Raw genomic sequence first — 23,069 nt, forward strand, 5'->3', positions numbered from 1 at the left:
TACTGTATCTCTTTGATCAGTGCTGCCTTCTCTCTCTCATACTTTTGCTCACGCTCAAGCTTACGTTGATTCTCACGATCGTGAAGCTCACACCTAAGAGTAAGTTCTTGAAGCTCATGCTTCCGTTCATTCTCGCGTTCTTCACGCTTATGCTTACTCCTAAGTTCACGACGCTCTCGCAAACGTACACGACGCACACGCTCCCGTGGCTCCTGTATCACCTCCCAAGCAAGCGCAATGCTTTTTTCATCATTGCCACTATTATTAATCGCCTTTATGATAGCTGGCGTTTCCATCCGTTCGTCCGCCTCAACTCCCAAATCGTCGCACACCAACAACAAGTCTAACCTCGTCAACCTTCTAAGATCCATGGCAGCTGCCCCGACAGGTGGTTAAAACTGTTTTCCTTAATTAATTTGTGCAAACACACAATGCATCAAACTCCCGATTCCCAGAACTATCAAAATTGAACACACAACCTTTGAGTCTGGCGAATCATAAGGAAAAAAACCACGCGCTCACTTACGGTTGCAGCACCCTGCCATCCGGTTCATTTGTCCGCTGTTCCCGGTTCCTCTGGACTCCCTGGGTCGAAGGCTCGCTCCTTCTTCGCTACTCCCAGTTTCTTCGGACCTCTTTCGACGAAGGCTCTCTCTTCTTCGCTCTTTCCGGTTCCTTACGATCTCTCTCGACGAAGGTTCATCTGTAGCGCTGCCACCAGCTGATGCATTCGGAGGCGATCCTACCGCTGCCAACCAGATGTAGGGGTTGGAGGATCGGACTCCGGGATGAAAACCAAAACTTGGGAGGATCTATTCTACATTATATACAGAGGAGGTGAGCGTCAATTAACAGCCGTACCGACATTACGGGTCGGCAGCAACTCGGACGCTGCGGCCCGCGGCAGGAAGTTCGAGAAAGCTGAATCAGGGAATTAGGGAATCAGGGACTGTCCCAGAATGCTCAGGTCTCTCTGGAAGGCTTCTTATAAACCCTTCGAGCACTGTAAGTCACGTCATGTTTGACCAATGGGAGAGTCCGCTCCGATGACGCCACTTTCAGCCAATGGTAGGCGCCCGTGTCGCGGTGTCACACCTGGCGGCTCTCTGTGGTCTTGCCTCGCAGACTGGCAATGCACTTCTAACGAGGAGAAGGGGAGGGCTGCTCATGCTCCATTGTCGGATGCCCACCTGCTAATCCCGGCGGCGCACGAACTTGTTGGCACGTGAACTTGTTGCCTTAAACTTGTTTGCTCGGCCGCTCCTCTGGAATGTGCTTTCCTGCTTCGGCATTCCTCAATTAGCTGTGCTGCAATCCGATGTGGTCTGGGGAACTCGAAGTAATCGAAGGAAACAGCTCCATATCTAACAGCAGTCACCGCTTTAGTGGACACAGGAGCCGATTACTCCGTCATGAGTGGAAGCATCACCGCGCAGTTGAAGAAAGTTAAAACTGCATCGGAAGGCCCTCAAACTCGGACCGCTGGAGGACACCTCATCACGCCGACTGGAATCTGCACGGCCAGAATAAGCATTCATGACCGGACTTACTCTGCCCCCTTCGTTATCCTCCAACAGTGTTCACGAAACGTCATTCTCGGTATGGACTTCCTGGACCAACACGGCGCGATCATCGACCTGAAGTCGAAGTCAATAACGCTGTCGGAAGATACAAGCGATGCAGCCGGAGAGCCCTGGTAGTCACCACGCCTTGAGTGTACTCGAAGATCAAGTGAGCATCCCGCCTCGCTCCAGCATTGCTATTTCGGTTGGCACCAAAACATCCGCTGACGTAGAAGGCGTCATCGAAGGAGACCAACGTTTACGTCTAGACCGTAAAATTTGCGTCGCAAGAGGGATCGCTCGACTGCATGGAGAGAAAACCGAAGTGTTGCTGACAAACTTCAGCCGGGAGTTCAAGCACATCAACAAGGGCACGGCGATCGCGTACATCGAGGAAATTCTGGAAACCAGTAACGCGTTTGTCCTCTTGTATTCGGCAGCATCTATCCCGACGAGCATGGCTCCCGAACCAGACTACGACATTAATCCAAGTCTCCCCGTGATTAAGCAACAGCAGCTGAGAAGTCTGCTCCGACGAAACAAAGGCTGCTTTTCGACGTCATCGAGGATTCGACAAACACCAGTCGCCAAGCATCGCATAATCACCGAGGAGTGCACTCGACCACTCCGCCAGAGCCCTTACCGAGTTTCGCCGCGAGAACGTAAAGCTATAAGAGAACAAGTCGACGAAATGCTGCGCGACGACATCATCCAACCATCGAAAAGCCCGTGGGCATCCCCTGTTGTCCTGGTGAAGGAAAAGGACGGAACCGTACGTTTCTGCGTCGATTATTGTCGTCTGAACAAGATCACGAAGAAGGACGTATACCCCCTCGCACGGATAGACGACGCACTGGATCGGCTCTGCAACGCTAAATACTTCTCGTCGATGGACCTGAAGTCTGGCTATTGGCAAATAGAAGTCGACGAAAGAGATCGCGAAAAGACCACCTTCATCACCCCAGACGGCCTCTACGAGTTCAAGGTTATGCCATTTGGACTGCGCTCGGCGCCTGCAACGTTCCAACGCGTGATGGACACGGTTTTAGCAGGATTGAAGTGGCAGACCTGTCTCGTTTGCTTGGATGACTTCGTTGTCTTGGCCGGAAATTTCGACGATCACCTTAGGCGGCTTGCAACAGTACTAGAGGCCATCAAGTCATCAGGGCTTACTCTGAAGCCAGAAAAGTACCGCTTCGCTTACGACGAGCTTCTGTTCCTAGACCACGTCATCAGCAAGTCTGGAGTCCGCCCCAACCCGCAGAAGATAGCTGCCATTGCAAAGTTCCCGCAGCCCATCGACAAGTAGGAAGTGCGTAGATTTCTTAGCATTTGTGCCTGCTGCAGGCGATTTACCAAGGACTTTTCACGCATCGCTGAGCCGCTGGCAAAGCTAACTAAATGTGACGTCGAGTTCAAGTGAGAAATGCTGCAGGCCGACGCATTTCAAAAACTCAAATGACGCATGCAGTCGCCGCCCGTACTTGCGCACTTCGACGAGAACGCCGGTACCGAAATACACACTGACGCCAGTAGCCTAGGCCTTGATGCCGTCCTAGTCCAGAGAAAAGATGGACATGAAAACGTGATAGCTTACGCTAGCCGGTCGTTGTCGAAAGCGGAAGGCAATTATTCTACAACCGAAAAGGAATGTCTCGCCATCGTTCGGGCTACAGCGAAATTTCGCCCTTAGCTCTATTGCAGGCCATTCAAAGTGGTCAGCGACCATCACGCGTTGTGTTGGCTAGCTAACTTAAAGGACCCTTAAGAACGGCTGGCACGGTGGAGGCTCAGACTACAAGAATACGACATCACTGTAACATACAAGTACGGACGAAAACACTCAGATGCCGATTGCCTATCACGCGCCCCCATTGTCCCGCCGCCGCAAGGTGACAAGGAGGACGACGCCTTCCTTGGCATAATAAGCGCGGAAGACTTCGCCGAATAACAACGAGGGGACCGGAGCTAAAAGACCTAGTCGAGCATTTGGAAGGGCACACCGACGTTGTCCCTAGGGCATTTAAGCGTGGATTATCTTCGTTCACGCTTCAAAACAACCTACTCGTGAAGAAGAACTTCTCACCAGTCCGCGCCAACTACCTTCTTGTTGTTCCGTCGGCGCTGCGTCTAGAAGTACTGCACGCGCTACATGACGATCCGACCGCTGGGCACCTCGGTTTCTCCCGGACGCTATCGAGGATACAAGACAGGTATTACTGGCCGCACCTAACCACCGATGTCACCCGTTACGTCAACACATGCCGAGGCTGTCAGCGACGCAAGACACCACCGACAAGGTCAGCGGGATTACTACAGCCGATCAAGCCTCCTTACCGACCCTTTCAGCAGATCTGGATGGACTTGTTAGGATCGTTTCCGACATCAACATCCGGAAATAAGTGGATCGTCGTAGTGACGGACTATCTCACCCGCTTCGCTGAAACTAAAGCTCTACCGAAAGACAGCGCAGCCGAAGTGGCGAAATTTTTCGTCGAGAACATCCTGCTGCGATATCGTGCTCCAGAAGTCGTCATCACTGACAGAGGAACGGCTTTTACAGCAGAGCTCACGCAAGCTATTCTGCAATACATCCAGAAGTCACAGGAGGACAACTGCCTACCATCCGCTGACGAATGGTCTCACGGAGCGCCTGAACAAGACCCTCGCCGACATGCTAGCAATGTACGTCGACGTCGAGCACAAGACGTGGGATGCGGTCCTACCGTATGTAACATTCGCTTACAACACGTTGGTGCAAGAAGGAACACAGATCACGCCGTTTAAGCTGGTTTACGGCAGGAACCCGACGACGACGTTCGACGCCATGCTGCCGCACGTCACTGACGAGGAAAATCTTGAGGTCGCTACCTATCTCCAGCGCGCCGAAGAAGCGCGACTGCTCGCCCGCGTGCGAATCAAAAACCAGCAGAGGACCGACAGCCGACACTACAACCTCCAATGACGCTTCGTTGAGTACCAGCCCGGTGACCGTGTTTGGGTTTGGACCCCTATACGCCGAAGGGGACTGAGCGAGAAGCTTTTGCGTCGCTATTTCGGACCGTACAAGATCATCCGACGAATTGGCGCACTGGACTATGAGGTCGTGCCAGACGGCATTTCGCTGTCACAGCGGCGCCGCTCACGGCCTGAAATAGTCCACGTTGCGCGACTCAAGCCGTGCTACCAGCTTTAATAAACTTTGGGGCTTCACGTAACTGACCTTTCGACTTTGTTTCATTTCGTTGTTTTGTTACTTATGTTTAATAAGTGTCCTTTTGTGTTTCGCTCTCTTATATTTGTAGCATCGGGTCGATGCTTTCTAAGAGGGGGGTATTGGCACGTGTACTTATCTTTATCGGGCAACCACGTTTCGCCGCCTAACAAATGTAATTGCACAGCGTGGGACGCACCTGCATGTATCCGAAGTTTCTGGAAAGTTATCAATGCTTCTATCCGCTGTCTGTTGTCGCCGAACCTTATGTTATGTGGTTTCAGCACCTGACGCTAATGGTGTAGAGCTTTGTGGAAGGCACGCGGGTCCGAACGATTGGTCTGGAACATTTGACGACTGTTTTTTAAAAGCCGACGCGCTTGACTCGCTGATCTGATTTCCGACGATCGCCAACCGTGTTCGCCGCTATCATTGTGCTATGAGTGTAGCCTGTTTTTGTGAACAGAGGTTCGCCCAATAAAAGCTAGTTTTGTATTCCACCATATTGGTGCTTTCTTCACCATCACTACCACGTGACAATATCTTTTACGACTGCGTCAGTGGAACAAATGTTAAATAACACGGGTTATGAATGCTATCCTGAAAAGCCTCAATGCATGCTCAGGCAAAGCCTGCAGATTTTGTTTGCGTATACGTTCTCCTCTCTATTTGCAGCCGCAGAAAAAGATATAAACAATAAGTCTTTATGGCGCCTTCGTATCCTTTAAGCTAACAACCCCGAAGCTAATGTGAATACACCTGTGGAACTGTGTATTTGTAATGGTTCCTACAAATGTATATTGAGAAAAGTTTATTCAACTTTCAGTTGAAGTTGACGGAAGACAATGTCTCCTGACGGAGCCACTGCGCAGCGCATTTTTTTTCGCATCCCTCCTCGAAAGAGAGCAGTAGGAATGTCGGACTAAAAATTTTAATGCGAAAGCATTATATACTTCATTACGCGAAAATCCGTCATCGCAGTAGGCGTGACCGAAACCTGGTACCGAAAATGGCCGAATGCGCAAACAGGAACGAGAAGTCACAATATGCTCGAATTAACGTCAATTTTCTCATGAAGGTTCCTGCAAACAAGGTAAATTATTGGCTTTGAAAAGGAAATTTTGGTCAATTTCGGTCTGGGGTGTGTTTCGCACCCCAAGGTCTCCGGGGTACGAGACGAACATGCTTCTCCGACGCCACGGCGGCTCCGTGGTTCTGGCTGACGAAGGGTGTGCCTTTCGTGTGCGTCCCTGGACGCGTCACGGCGCAGCCAGTGGGGAGGAGGTGGCACATCCCCTCCATTGACGGGAGCATGTTCATGGCGTTCCCAGGTCTACAAATGATATGATGCTTTTGAATTCGCGCACGTAAGAAGTCTTATCCCGGCTGTGGTGGCCGCATTTCAGTGGGGGCGAAATGCGAAAATGCCCGTGTCCCGTGGATTGGGGGCCTGTTAAAGACCCACAGGTAAGCGAAATTTCAGAAGTCCCCCACTACGGCGTGCCTCATAATCAATTCGTGTTTTGACAAGTAAAACCACCACTTTTAGTCAGCAGTCGTAAGTGTGTCTGTCAAACTTTTTTTTTTCTTTTTCTTCTTTTTTTTCTTTCTGGCCTTTATTCGGCAGGTCATACTCCGGCATCAAGGGCCCATCTCGACAATTTTTTTTATTGAACGCCGTTGTATTCTATCCTAACCCAAAGCTCATGCACAACGCTGGGGCCTACGCGGCCTGGAGAAAGCTTTGCAATACTGCCCATTCAGTTCACCCGTGGAACCATGGGCATTTTTCGTTATACCCACTCCCTACATTCGCGGAGGCTCCTGCGGGAAAGAAAAACTTTTGAGGCTTCAGATTTATTCCTATATTCAAGAAAAAAGATTGTCATTTGTTTTTCGAGACGCGTTTGTAGCGCTACCCCGCTTTCTTTTACGTATTCTCGTCCTCGTTGCGGGTTCTTTCCCGTCCACTCATTTAGCCGTGACCGAATAGGGCACACAGCTTATTCCTACGCTCATATTTCCTCATCCATTTCCTCGGCGATGTGATTCCCATTCCACCACAACTCCTCACGCATGCGAGGTTACTGAACGACGTGCGATAGGAGAGTCCAATAAGCATGCGACATCCTTGGAATACAAACATTTTGTAGAGCCCTAGTCGAGGGCGTCCTTCGCCAGACGTGGCCAATGCTTCTGCCTTTGCTGCAAGTCACAATGATGTGCTTGGCTTAGTGTAGTAATAATCAGCTTTCGTGCTGTCCGTGTTTTTATCCGCAGTCGTGTATTTAAGTATTATTGAGAGTCTACTGAAACATCGTTGTACAACGCAGAAAATATACTCTAATATTTGATTATTGGCTGTTTAAGAAAGCAATTTAGCAGTATTATTAGTTAGCCCCTGACACATTGGTGGATTTGGGGTAGTCGGGGATATAATTGTGTCCTTGTTGCCGCGTCCGTGTTCGTTGGCGTGGTCATTGGCGTCAATGTCGCTGTCGTTGTTATCATTGCCATTGTTATTGTATTATCTGAAATAGAGATTAAAAAATTAATCACCCTGTTCCTCATATCGCTTCGATTTCGATAGAAAGTGTTCTGAATTTAGGATTGACATTTCACTACAGGGAGGCACTCGGAGATTTAGCAATGGAATTTTTAGTCATTTCGCATTTGTAAGCAGTTAGACTTTCAACGGCAGGAAATACATCAATTCCTCTAATGCACGCCGAACGCTGGAGTCCGTCTGAAACTTGAGAGTCAAAATGAATCTTTCGCACGTTCTTTTATTTCTCTTGAATTGTTTCAACGATGAAACGACAATTTTATAAATAATATCAAGGACATCGGAAAACATTGACTTGGTATGTAAAATATTCTTGGTATGTAAATATTAAAATATGCAACGATAACGTTGGTTACCTAAATTTTTTTCCGTTTTATGCGTATGTGACATGCAACAGCTGTTCTTTTGTGTTTCCCCCATCCTATACTACTGTTGGCCTAGTCAGGTGATTAATTGAACTAAATTGCTCGGTTCATCGATGTCATCTGCCCAGTGGGTTATGAGCCACAGAGCAGTGTAGGACTCAGGGGTAACTTTGATTTCCTGGAATTCTCTGCGGCGACCTAAAGTGCGGTACACGAGCGCTTTTTCGTTTCCCCGTGATCGGAATGCTGCTGTCCCGGTTGGGAAATTAACCCTCTCTAGGGCGCTCAGCAACACAATGCCATAGTCACTGAACCCCCTTGGTGGGTCAGGTGACCTGACTGTTGTATTTTGGTCGGGAATCGTTACGATCATGCATTGTCATATAAATAAACACAAAACAACATTAGGTAACAGAAACTGCACCATACAATTCTCAAGCAAATAATCTGATCGCAGTCGACAATGAATGCGTACAGGCCTTTTACACCATTTAAGGCCTGAAATAGCGTTGTTCGAAAAGGACGCCAGTATTTAGCGCCGATAACATGTCTGTTCTCCTGTATATACTTATCTGCTGCTCCTAACAACATAAAAACAACCACACAAGGCGTAGACCTGAGTGCAATTCTCGGCAAATTCCCTAAGATTTACACAGTTAAAAAGTTTCTCCTCCGTTGAACGGACACAGTCAGGAGGTGCACGGGTCAGAAGTCCTCGAAACTTCGTGGAACAAATAAAACAATGAACAGAAAAAAAGAAGCTCACCGGATGCTACGCAAGGAACACGAGGAACCCCAACTTCCGCTGCAGCTTCCTTCCTGTCAAGTCCGTCAAGTTTATTTGGCTCGAGGCAGTTTGTCGCCATAATAGAACCTGAAAGGAAATGTGTGGTCAGTTCAGAGAATAAACAACATTGCTGGGTGCCTTTAAAAGCAACAGATGGAAGTGAAGCAAAAAAAGAAAAGAAGGAGACAGGAAACGAAGGTGACTGGCACAGTTCCTGTTGCAGTAGAAATATGAAACTTTTGCCAAAGCAGACTGAGTAGTAGTAAGATAATAACCGATTTGGTACAAATACCGTGGTAGATAATAGTTTTCCGTAATGTATATGGGTAACGTCAAAACGGGCATTTTATAAATTATACCGAACGTCCGATGGCTTTCATTGGCGTTACCACGGACTTAGACCGCAAGGATTGATTAAGAATCTTAGAATATTGATTGACGCGAACATTTGACACCTTAACTTGAGTTAAACCGCATTTGTCATTTTTACTTGACAGTTTTCAGTTCGGTCTTCTGCCTCTTCTTGTACTGTACGTGACTCAGCTTTGTTCGGGTTATATTAATTTTAAATTTAAAATTTACAAGTGTTTACAAGTGGCATTATAAGCTTACATAAACAGTGAAAAAAGCTCAGTTGTTGAGTTCATTGAGTTAGTGTCACTACAACAGTGGTTTGACATCATGGTCACTGTGTCAAAGTTACCTGTCGCTTCAGCGAGTTTGGGCCAGCAGATACAGGTACTTTAAAACAAGAGGTCGCACGACTGGCTCGATCCCCGTTTGGCCGTTTCATGAGCCCTGCAATAAAGTGGCACATTTTATAACTATGCATTGTAGCCCAGATGCGTATAATATTGCTAGGTGCAGTACACACAGGAATGCAATGCTTAGATATTTGTTTCACAGATATAGCATCAAGCCACAATTTCCAAGTTTTCAGTGGTTCATCATACAGTGGTGATCACTTTCATAAGTTGTGCACTCAAAATAAAACAATTAAAACCGAAAACTATTCTGGTTTTCTTGTATCTACATGGACTGGATAACCAATGCACACATTCAAAAGTCTGCATATCCCTCACGAAGTGTGGTTTTCTTGTAGCAACTTTGTGCCTTTTGCATGTTATTCTCCAGACATAAACATAAAGCTTACCTGTTTCAATATCTAGTCTCGTTTGTTTTTGCAAGTAATCTTCAGTGTTGCGTAACAGAACAATGTTGCCCCAAAACTTCGTCGTGAAGGTATTCCCTGTTTATTGGTAAGCCTAAAATCCTCACCCTAACATCGAGAGTTCCTGCGAACATGCCGAGAATGGCATTGGGGAGACCATGCGTCTTTATCTGACAGTTTCGTTAATCTTGCTTTTCTATTCTCGTCTGAAGAATCATGGTAATTGGGAGTCTTTCTAGATTTTTCCTAAAATATTCACATATATTTTTTCTATTGCTTAGCCACAAAACTTTATGACGTTTGGTATCTGTACAGGATCGAAAGGTTTTTCGTAACGTCTGAAGTCCAATATAGAGACGCTATATTACAAACTTTTCTATTACCTAATGAATAACATAGATGCAATACATAGGTGAATATTGATTTATAAATTCAGCCTGTATCCTAGTTTGATCAAAACTAAGTGTTGCTTATTTCACATGCGAAGTACATTATTATATGTATCTTGTACAAAAGTGGCAGCAAGCTTGAACATGAAATTCTTCAACTCCTTAGCCTTTCCCTTTAATTGTGTGGGTGAATGTTACGTTGTATTGCTTGGAAATACCCGATACATGCTAGGTGGAGACGCCTAGTATATAAATTGTATGCTGCTCAAGTACCACCATCATTGGGAATTTGAATGTTCTTCCACCTTTGACTGTTACTTTTCTATAGGTGCACCTTGCACTGTGATACGAGTGAGACTACAGACGGCGGCCGCACAAGTAGTACCTAGAACTCAATTCAATTCAATTCAGCTTTATTCAACATCTGTCAGATGTTTGGAGCGCGGACAAAAAGCCTGAAAAGGCTTGACTGGGTCCGTGCACCATAGCATGGCATACAGTGGCATCAATTCCATACAAAAAGCACAGGAGGAAATCAGCTTGCCGGAAATGCAAAAACTACAGAAAATACAAACACAATGCAAACAACAGGCAAATATGTGCACAAAGAAAATCCATGAATATACAGAAACATCGCGGGAAATTCACTGGATCAGAAACGAGGAAAAAAGTGCAGAAAATACAAGTAGTGTTTCATCCAAAAATAGAACAATGGAGAGTTATACATATATGTGTCATAGCTGATTGAAAGAGATCAATTCTATATCCGTGCCATTTTAGGCCAACTCATTTAACAAGGTGGATAATGTGTATTTCAACATTTTCTTACCGTAGATTGTGCGGCATCTATCCACTTTCCATGTTTCGGGATAGCGTGTGTTGTATGCAGGCGAATTTTTTCGCGACTTCGCCAGTGATTTCAGAAGGTTATTTTTCTTGTTTGTTTCCCGTTTATGTTGTCGAAGTAGTCAGAAATTGTGTAGAGATTGTACGTTTATAAGCTTAAGCTTGTTAAACATGTCCTTTGTGTCACTTAGGTAAGGAGTTTTAAAAACAAGCCGTATTGCACGCTTCTGAAGTGAAATAAGTTTCTTTTTATTTTCTTTAGTTGTTGTTCCCCAAGCTAGCGCACCATAGTTTAGCGTAGAAGAAAATAGAGCATTCTATAAAATATGATTAATAGAAAGAGGGAACGTAAAGCCATGTCGACGCATGAGGCCGATTACTTTGGACAGTTCTTTTGTTCGGTAATCCCAGGACAAATTATTGGAGAAAATCACGCCAAGTGTTTTAAAACTTTCTACAGCTTCTATTTCGAAATAGTTTAGCAGTAGTCGTGGGCTTTCGCTGAATTTGTTTCGTGGATGAAACAAAACTGCTTTGGTTTTACTAATGTTTAGCTTTAATTCATTAATTCATTTAACTATCTTCAGAAAAGTGCCGCTTAGTCGCGTTTACAAGCAAAGCAATGACGTCATATGTTAGATGCGTAAATGTGATAATAATTACATATGTAAAAAACACCCTTTCTTTTGGTCATTATTGACCGTGACTTACCCTGGACACCCCACTAATCGCGCATGAAGTGGTCAACTGCGATTGCCCATGTATTTCAATTTGTCGGGGGAAGGTCGTGGGGCGTATCCGTGCAATCAGTGCTACGGCTTTATCATTCGCTCTTCATGGGCTTCTTAAGGTACAGCCTACCTGCGCTGGGTAACACCACTAAAACAGACTTTAGCAACAGCTATCTTCCTACCCCCAATTCAGCGCATACAAGCCCAAGGTACACGAATATGCCCGGTCTCCATAAGTGCGCAGCCACAGCAGCCACTATCACTATAGCCCATAACCATTCAATAACAATGTACACTGAGGTTGATGGTCTACGAGTACCCATTAGACTTGTCGCAAGAGCCCCTCTTCACTCTCTTGCTTGCTTACGAACAACTAGGCCGGATAGGAATTTGAAGCATCTCTTGACTATTCATAGAGCGTTGTTAGCATCGAATTACTACCCTGCAGCATGATCATCGTGGTCATGCGAGTTCCCAAATTCACTACAATTCTCCCTTACCATTCTAAGCGCTAAGAAAAGGTCAAAAATGTCGTCAGTTGCGTTGAAGCTGGCAGCATTGTTTCTACTGCATGAGTAGGGGCTTATATGTACGTCGATGGATCGGTCATGCGCTCTAGTTCAGCAGCGCATGACCGATTCATCGTTCTACCAGAGTATGAGCTGCGTTGTTTCTCTCAGCTAAATATTGACAGACAAAATGACAGACTTCACATATGACCTATATAGGATGGCTGCCGAACTTTAGCTCTGCACGGAGCACTTCAATTCGTGAATGAGGAAACGTCCCATATATGATATATCTTCGGCGATTTCGAGGCAGCCCATCACCACTTTGATCCGATGAATAATTTGCTGCGGACAAAACCGAAATATACTACTGGGAAACTGAAAAAGAACATGAGATCATTTTTCGATAGTTGCCAAGTCACTGCGGTATCGCTAGCAACAGCCAAGGAGGTGCAGCCGCTCGATCTGCCCAAGACAATATATAGGGCCTTGCTTTGCCGTTGTCAAGAGCAGATCGAGCGGGAAATCTCCGCGTGCTTGCGCGTGAGCTCTGGTTAGCCAAATTTTATACAGATCACTTTACAAAGCAGCGCATTTGATCTATCATCTAAAGCTCTGCCTTCCGCACGGCTTACGACGACGGAAAGTAACTCTCATTTGAAGTGTAAGCATTAGAGTAACGTTTAGTAATGCCTACTGCTTCCTCATCAGAATGGCCAGAAATGCAGAGGGTAAAGCTTGTGGATGAAAACATATATTTATATATTTTCTTTGCTCTTGTCCTAGTTTCACGGCACAAAGAAAAATTCTCTGCAACCGCATGGCAAGCTTCATAACCTTCCCCTAATGGAAAAGAGAATTCCTAGACTCTGCTCCCAGCATACGTCCATCCGAATGGCTCTTCTGAAAGCGTCGTTCTTCAAATTCATCGTGACTGATTGAAAAACTGTAGTCGTTCTGAGGTGGATTCACTATGTCTGCGCGGAAAGAACTTTACTATAGTGACACCTTTTTCTCCTCAACTTTTCTACCTTTACCCCATCCTCCAGTGCAGAGTAGCCAACCCCAAGATAATCTGGTTAACCCCTCTGCCCATCATACCTTATTTGTTCTCTCATAATTTCTCTCTTTGGTTGATAGTCGCACATGGGAGTTCATCTACTCTCAGAAGCTAACGCTAATAATCGTGGCGCGTTTTCATTCTGGAGGGACTGCCACTCAGTACAGACTTATTTTGCAATCTTCCTTATATCATCACAGTTGCTGACAAGACTCCACTGTTTACCTTTGACTCCAGGCATTTCTTTCCTGGCAATGCCAAGCCTCCTTTTTGTTTATTTAGTACTACAGAGCGCAAAGCCCTCTAGAACTCACACTGCAGCACACAAGGTTTAGGGGAGTTGCACCGAATGAGCAAACTCGATTGACGGTTTGAAGCAGCGATAAAAGTGTTGTGATTCGGATTGCAACACCTCAGACCTCAACGGCGCTTTCCCTTTGCATGAGCCGCGCAACAAGACACACTCCTGAAGAGTTTGAAAAATCTCACACAATAACAACCAAAACAAGCGCGAACGAGACCGACCCAACAGAACCAAACAGGCGCGGGCGAGAGCTTTGGCGCGAGCAGACGATAGTACGAAACGAGCGGATCGGCTGAGACCAGACACGAGTGCGCATCGAGCCGTAAGGAGGGTCCGCATGACACCAGCATCGCGCGCGCACGTCACTGAAGGGGCCGCTCTCATTGGTCTCCGCCATTCGCGGCTCGCGTCTTTCGTCTCCCACTCCAGCGAAGGGGGGCGGAGCTGGTTACGAGGCCGACAACGCCGACGACGACGCGAAACCCAGGAACGGACGCCAAAGAGCTGCGCTCTAAAAACTGCTCAAGTGCTTTTAGCGTACCTAATAGAATCACCACACTCAACTGAAGTGCTATGAGACTTCTGCTTGACCTCAGCAATGTCCATTCAACCTGTGAAATGGGAGCCAAAAACAGCCGTTGTCACTCGGGGCTCGTTGGAAGCCCGTCTGATGTAAATCCCTGGCACTTGACGAGGGTGATTGCGCGCGGGATCTTCTTCAATCGCTGGAGGGCCATAGTTGGCTTCCCGCGGCTTATAGGCAATGGCATGAACTAGGCATTGTGACTTCCCACGTTTGCTCTCCGGCTTGCTTCTGGTTAATTTATTGCACGACGACTCAATTAGCTCCCCACCGATTGACCACCAAAGAAAGCATCGAAAGTACACGCAGATAGAGGTGTTTCAACTCAGAGTACGAATTGCTCCACGCATATTCTGCGTGTTCAGGCATTGGTGAGAGCTGCGTTTATTTCGCCACTTTTTACTGTAACCACGTAGCAGACTCTAGCGATGTGCGAAGCACTGGACTATATCCGCTGAGCACCCAGATGCAATGTGTTAAAGTACACATGTCCGAATACAATGAACTATAAATGGTGAAATAAAGCCTTCTATTGACTCCACTATGACCTCAAGCAGCAGCTCACAAAACCATCTCCTCATTGCGCTGAACAGCAGAAGGTGCATCTTGCTCTAAATTTTCTCCTTAACTGGACCGCAGCAGCAAGATGAATTTTTCCGTAACACGAGAATCGCCGAGACATTGCAGGACGCCCACAGGCCTAGCTGGCAGCTTGCTTACACAGTTCGCAATATTGTCATGGTGGCGCTTAAAAACTAAAGAAAATCTGCATAGTAATCAGGGGTGTATCGCTAAAAAAAACATACATCTGATTCTGGCAACCCTTTGAAATAGGCTTCCTTTGTCCCCTCGGGTGTTGGCAATAACTTCATGAAATTCTATAAATTTCATCTTATGAAAATAAAACTCCCAGTGCAACTCAGTGGCAATAAGAGGACGCCGAAATGGGAGGATCCAGGTTCGTTTGGACCACCCAGAATACCTGACGTTCTTCCAAATCAGCATAAACCACAGTTATTGCATTTCACCTGATCGGAATACATCCGGTGCGGCCGCGAATCAAGACCTGATCTTGTCTTTAGAAGCAAAACGCGATAGCGACAGAACGACCACTGAGTTCCAGGAGAGTGCTCTTCACAGATATGAAGGTGATTAAATGAAAAAAAGAACAGGTATGGAAGGAATGCAGAAAGAGCTACAGTCTCGCAGACTTATCGAAGCCATCATGCAGCCAACGAGGTTCACGACGTCTGTTTGAGTATGAGAGACATGGATCACTGCTGCCATTTGGAAATGAAGAGCAATACCCTAATAGTACGAATGAAGTTGACAGTGTTGGTATCAAGAGCAAGGACAAACTTGCAGCGTCTACTCAGCGCGGATTCGTTGAACAGTCCCGGGCCGCCAGGTCAACCCTAACTTGGCGTTCCGCTAGACACACTGATTACTTCCCGCAGGTGTTTCCACACTGACGATTCCTTCATTACGCCGGCAGCTTTACTCCTCTTGCCGGGCTCGCTCTCATCTCGAACGCTGAGCTCCTCCTTTTCCAATACCTTAGCATGGGCAAAACAGCCCAACACCGAGTGCCTGGCGTTATGACAGAGGCTCGTTGTACCTCAAAGAATGACGCCATTTTTTGGGCTACTATAATGGTAAAGGTTAGATATCATGGTTTAGTGAGCCGATACACTTCACAAGTGCCAAAAGGGCAAATAACATTGCTCTTAGTACCCCCTTGCCCCCTTCTTCCTCTCTAAGGATTGTTTATTGGGGTGCCGATATGGGAATAGTGGTTGTTGCAGACGTACATTGCGAGTCGTCTACGCAGCGTGGTCACGAGGATGACGAAGACGATGTTTGGTGTTTTTCGAGAGAAGAACAGAAAGAAACGTTATGCCCCAAGAAATGCGCCACATGTGTAAATACATGTGTACATATACATATGTCAGGCTTCTAAGGCCCTTGTGCGAGAGTGTAGCACGCCAGTTCGAGGTGATAGTCTAAGAGAGGGCGCCTGTCCAGTGACACATACCCGGCAGCTCAAGAATAGCGTAGGCCGAATATAAGAAATAAACGTAAAAAAAAATACCGGCGACTATGATACTCCCCAATGCAAAATTTGAGTGCAGTTCTATACGTGTTTTCATTTCGTGATATATTGGCTTGTGCGGACAATCTATCTCGTGCGGTACGTTGCAAACGGATAGATGCGTGGCGTGACTGCCTCGCTAATCAGGAGATCGCGAGAGGCGGTGCGTGGGTGACGCGTGGACGCGAGTCACAGCGTCCGCCACAGACAGACTTCCCGAACGATGGACGCCACTCCGGCGAGGTATAATTTCAGTGTAGTATTTAGTGCCCCGATCAAGCTGTCAAAGGCTTATTCCATAAAGAACACGAAGTCCATGCAGCTGCGCAAAGGAGCACATGAACAAAATAATCAATCGCAAAATTGTGGTTTTGTACGAAATACCGCGCAATTGCAGAGCGCAAAGCATCGGTCAAGCAGGCAAAAGTTTTAACGAGAGGGCAAGGGGTTAAAGGTTAAATGTACGCAAAAAGTCTGGAGAGCACTTGGGTCATTATAGCCTCAGATTCGGTTGAGCACCCGATGTTTCTGGGAGGCAGATTTTTTAAAAGCAATTTCGAAAGGGAGATAATTGAGGAATCCTTTATCAGCAACGCTGAGCAAACCTGTGTCAGGGAGCTACCAATTCTGCTCTGGAGAGACGAGATGGCTTTTCTAGAAGGTCATGTGTGAGTGGGAGATGAGTTTATGCTCTTTATTATTGTATATTGTGGCTCGTTTATGTTTGTGTGTTTTTCCAAAACGCATATTTCACTCCCTGCGCGACAGAGTACTTGTATCTTTTATTATTAGCCTACTTTCTGTGTGCAGAAATGACGCTCTATCATCCGCTAATTTCACCTTTTCTTATATATTTTTTATTAATTTTTCCACCATCCTTAAACTGCGTGATCCCTTGAGCTTGTTGAATACTGCTTGGTTTATTTCAGTATTCGGGTTTGATTGCTGCTCTCAGCTTCATCCCATACAACCTTGTTGCGTTTGTTTTGTTCATTGTTACACCTACCCTCGTGTACCACGTCACATTTCATGTTAGCATCTCTTCAGTTTGGTCATCCCCAAGGCATCTTTGTTGATCCTGTCATCTTGCTCCCTTTTGGTAATTTTGTAACCTTTTATTTCGTGGTTGGTTTACTTGGCTTCACGTGTAGTCCTGCTCTTATATTTATGAAACCATGTCAGAACTATTAACCGGAGACAGCGTCTTGCTGCTTATAGGGAATTGTATCAGATATTATGTGGTTGTCAATGGAGAGTGCCACGTGATTTCTTCTGTACACGAACATGCATGCGTGGTATTACACTCAAGGAGGAATGCATATCATCTTGAAAGTAATGAGATCACGTTTATGAAACATGATTTACCGAATAAATATGTAGCTGCCGCATCTGCTAGAATGCCTGGTGGCATCCGTCGGTTGTTCTTTCTTTAGCGCTCGACAAATATTTCAATTGGTAGCATAGTGGCGGTAGTGCGTGTAAGTTCTCTTTTTCATCGTCTTTTCGCATTGTGTAAACTTCTCCTATGTAGTACTTATCCAGGAAAGTTTGCATGTACAGCTTCAGCAGAACAATGCATGTCTATTGTCTTATTTCGTCATCATTCCTCATGTTCTTTTACATTTCTTTGTCTACCTTTCAGTCCAGTGTTGAGTAGAATGAAGACCATAGGCATGCCCCTTAGGCGAACCATCTCCAGCTCATTACAGCGAAATTTTCTTAGCCTACCACATTATGGTTGCGCGTATGTCCGTCGGTCGGTCAGCATCTCGAGGCATATATTCTTAGATATGTATTAGCACATGCGTTCTTGACCAGCCACTGTTGACCGCCAATACATTGCAAGTGGGCTGACTTCTGTGCAGCGGAACCGAACAAATCACGACCTAGAACAAGTACGTATAATAACGCCTCAAAGGTATGTCTTAAGCACAGAGACATCCCAATGGAATAGTGCAATATATTGAACGGTTTATTCGTTTTTCTTCATTTGGGCTAAACCATTCTTTCAAAAAAAAAATGGCATGTGCAATCGAACGTCAGAATTTTGTAACCCGGAATATGAACCAAAAGTGTAGTGCCAGTGCATTCACTCACTTACGTTCTAATTTTTCTAAGAAGCTACTACATACAAACCTCATAGTAAAATAATATCTTCACATAGGTTCGTCTAAAGTGTGTAGGCCTATTAATGCACAGAGCAGGACTTGCAGCGGCAATTATTATTCAAGTATATTTCCTATACTTGGCTTCCCCCATTCTTGGACTACTGGAAATGTGCCACTCGGTATGTGGTCCAGTGACACAAGAGAAAAAAGAAGCCTTAAATGCCTTTACACATGTTGTGCCGCTTTTCCGCTGCTTACCACTCTTCTTACCAATCTTCCGTCGAAAAACATCAAACATCCCTCTCACGGCCGTGATATGTCGGCGCTGAAGAGTCACCTTGTGCATATACATGAACTGCTGTTTGCATTCATGCCTACTGTGAATGCTATAGTGCATAAACATAAACATTATGTAACATTAAAGTTGCTACCTGTGTATTTTATAAACATACATTGCATTGATTTACACGTTACTTCGGAATAAAATAATTTTTTAACCATCTATGTCAGTTATCTAGCATGTAAAATACCTTTTGAGGAGGGTTTCGCTTCACACACATTACAATGTATGTGTTGGGTCTGCTTAATTAGGATGCATCATGTGGCTCGTTGCGTAGAATTTATTTGAAAGATTTGAAGAAGGCTTCGCTCAACGTTTATTTCAGCGAGCGAATTGGAGCAAGCGGAATTTCTCTAACGACAAGATGTCTTGTCCGTCTTTTTCCCGAGTTTCTCAAACACATGGAGTGGTGGCAACAAATGATAGACTGAGGTTAGCGACAAGATTCTATAAACTAGAGTCACCACCAGCTCAAAAACTGGCATAAGTCTAAAGCTACGGGTCTGCCATTTCCTCGGTTGTCCAAGAAATAGGTTAGACCAGCAGTCGTAACAGAAAAGAACACCAATTGTGTAACAGTGGGGCAAAGCGTATGAGAAGCACAGAATGCTTTCGGGAGATATAGGGATAGGAGGACGGCCATGCAGCAGCAGTCGAAATATTACTCAATGCGCAGCTAGTCGCACACAGCGCTTAAATGAAGTCGGCGCACGTTTGTCGTTGATTGTTCTGGCCCCAACAATTTGGCAGGTCAGGAGTTGCAAGCGGTATTGGGTTGGGTGACAAAGTGGTAATATCGGCGTTAAACGTTTAGGTTTTTTCCACTCGGCAACTTTCCAACAGTTCAGCAGTGGGTAAACGTACCCATAGATTCAACCTTGATTACGTAGGTACACGGGCACCTTACATAGGCCGCGCCACTTTAGCTTGTTAGCTAAAAGTGCAGCCCTCCAGAAACAAAGGTGATTTTTCGTAGACTGCAACGCCCTATCGTATCAAGCAGTCGTATGGAATAGAGACAGAGAAGTGTATATCATTTTCCGAGAAAGATAACGTTTTCCACTTGTGGCCATTATTATTATTATTATTAATATTATTATTTGATTTGGAAAAATATATACACGTGACAGAAAAAGGAAAGCGAGGAGCAGGCTGGCAACTGCCAGGGGAAGTTGCGCAACGCCTGCCTATACTCTTCAAAAAAGGAGGAGACAGAAACACAGAAATGGAACATGGAAAGAAGAGGAAGACAGAGGAACGCAAAAGCAAGATGACAAATATCAAAGAATAGAGCACCGCACACACAGTACAAGTCACCCAACTAAAGAATGTTAAAATAGAAGAAACAGTGTCTGAGATCTTGTCAGTTGAAAACAGAGATAAGCTACAAACATGATCCTAACTTCTCTAAAAGTAAGGAGAACGCGATGAGCCTGATCGCATCCGGTGCGAGCTGAAATCAAGAAGCTGAGGCTGTGAGGTCAGCGCACATGTACACGGCGGCTGCTGTTGACAAAAGCGATTTGCGCGGTCAAACAAGACGGCGACGACCCCGCACGGTTCTCCCTCCAGCTTGCGCTCCGAGATGCCGCTGTCCGGTGCAGCTTCGAAGCCCATCATCGCAGGTGACAGCGGCTCGCCAGGCCGGTCTTTCGGCGTTCGAGTATGCGGAACCTCGCTCGAGATGCTTCTGCCGGTTGTACCACTGCAGCTTATGCCGCCGTTTCCTTTTGCGTCGGGACCATCTCTGCCCCCTTGGAGAAACACGTGGACATCGGAGAAACAGCAAAGCTTGAGATCGATAGCTAACACACACGCGCTAAAGCACACGTAGACAGAGCGAAAGGCGGTCATGCGTAAGCAGGCACAAAAATGAAGGGAAGCAGCTGAAGGGCCTTGTCAAATGCCGGGGCTGAGCAGGCGAGCTGAAGCCCCAAAGAATGGACAGGACAGACAACTTGATTCAGCAACTAAGCCTGCAGCAGTCTTTCTTCTCTTTTTTCTTTTTTTCCTTTTGTATCGTGAAAGCAGCAGGAGGTGCTGCTCTGCCACTATGCTGGAAGCATCACATTTTTTTTTTTTCCTGGAAACGTTATATTGTTGGCCTACAATAACCCCGATTCACCGTATTTACCCGAATGTAAGCAGACCTTTTACGTAAGATGATGCGCAGAACAATAAATTCCGAAGGGAAAGAAAACTGCTTAGTACTTAAGCCAACCAGAACAATAACACACACAAAGCCTCGTTTTTTATCCCATACAACGCTAAGCGCAAATGTTTCATATGATAGCGAATGCACTGAAACTTCACAATATTGACAAAAGCTCACTCCAGTTGTTCTTTTTGTTATTTAGTAAATCCCGTGAGTAGAGACAAATAGGCTACTGCGTGCCGGCTATAGCATAGATATCTTACTTTGTTCCTCACTGAGGTTGTTTCGTTCAGCACTGCCCGTTTCTTCTGAAACCCACAACATTCAGAAACGTCAATATGTGATTTCTGGCGCGCAGACTTGTTAGTTCGCTACTAAGTTTTGATGACGCCTTGTTGATAGAACTTGTGAAATTTAGTTGGCGCATTGCCTGTCTCTGAACTATAGTGGAGTGACGTAGTGGTGGTATTAAAAAGCCTCACCAATACTTTGAATGTACTCTTAGTGTTCTCGAATCCGATCCTCAAATAAACTATTCGAACGAAATTGTTATTGCTGGAAGGTTTTTCATATCATTTCATAGATATCATCTCTGCATCGACGAACAGTTTCTTGTTTGCGGATAAGCCCGGGACAAATAGTGGCCAACATATCCAAGTGCATCCAAATAAATGACACACTCACTTCTCGAATCTGAGCTGAAATACTAGTTTCGTTTCCGCCATTTTGTAAAGAACTACATATCTGCATGAGGGTCAGTAACCCAACGTGGTGTCTCAACGGTCATGGTGTTTTTTCTGAGCCCGAGACTGTTGGTAGAATACCAAGCTTCACGGGCCAAATTTTAATAGATGCGAAATGCAAAAACCCTCGCGTACTTAGGCTTAAGGCGATGTTATAGAACCAGAGATGGCTAAAACTTGCGCTCATCACTACGGTGTTCCTCATATTTCACTGTGCAGTTTCGAAAGGACAAGATCGCGAATTGAATTATAGGTGTCGGTAAATACGGTATCTGAGCTGCCTTCCATGCCCAACTGCTGAGAAAATAAAATGCATGCTAGGGATGACTGTCCTTTATTCTGAAGGATCTCGCTCCAATTAGTCATTCCATGCTTGTTGGTTGGTATGTTCGCTTTCTGTAGCTTCTCGATGTAGTTTCAGCTTAATCTTACTTGTAGATTCACGTCGCGTTTGTTCTTATTTCCTTGCTCTAAAGAGCTATGTGATGGCATTGTTAAAAGCGTTTTCAACATCTGCGCTTGGGTCACTTCATTCATGAACTTCACAACATAATCAGAACTTGATTTCGTGCACGAAGCAACAACACAAGCTTTATAATAATTCATTTACGCAAAACAGCGCATATGATGTATGTTGCACCGATAGCAGCCCTAGAAAGCAAATAAAGCTTCATGTGCCAACTTCTCGGTAATGTGCATCATTATATACTGACTACACAAGCTTGCTACCGCCACACCACTCCTCACATTATATCCTCCGTGATTATGCACTATGTATTAAATAAAGAACTTTTAGATTGCGAGAAGTTGGACAGAGTTACAATACCTCCACAGCAAGTAACACTTTCTAAATAGCACAACGTTTGCTATAAGAGTTATGGGTGAGACTAGCACTGCTTAAAATACGATTCCACAATCTGTGTGGTCGCAGCTGAATGGTGTTACCAAAATTGTTACAAGCAAATGGCAACGGCCAATATATATTGAAGTCAATTCTGAGCGCTTGTACCTTTCCTACACAAATTACTACAATCTGTGCGGTCGCGGTTGAATAGTGTAGCCGAAATTTTTACAAACAAATGGCAATGGCCAATATATATTGAAGTCAATTGTGAGCGCTTCCACCTTTCCTACAGAAATTACTTCGGAAAAAAAGGTACACAGCCCACTCCGCCTCAACTGGAGTCTAGGCGAACCCCGCTAAAGAAAGTCTAAGCAGCTGTGGAACATAGTTGCGCATAATTCAAACAATCATGTGCAGCAACGTTGGAACTTACAACACGTGATCGATGATATCACCCACCCCAGGTCAAGGGTATAGGATGGCCGACAAGCACTGTTACGTCGAATCATGCACGATAATTACTATGTGCAAGTGTATTTACAGGCCCAAACGCATCGAAACATCAGAGCATACAGCATGTTCAAAGTTATGTCGTCCTTGTCTTCTCTAACAGAGTGTAGGCCTACACTTGGCATATTAGCAGCAACTGAGCAACTGTCCCTTTCAGAGGGAACCACCCAGTAATAAACCGCGCAACCAT

Source organism: Dermacentor albipictus, chromosome 4 (genome assembly GCF_038994185.2).
Source record: "Dermacentor albipictus isolate Rhodes 1998 colony chromosome 4, USDA_Dalb.pri_finalv2, whole genome shotgun sequence".
NCBI lineage: Eukaryota > Metazoa > Arthropoda > Arachnida > Ixodida > Ixodidae > Dermacentor > Dermacentor albipictus.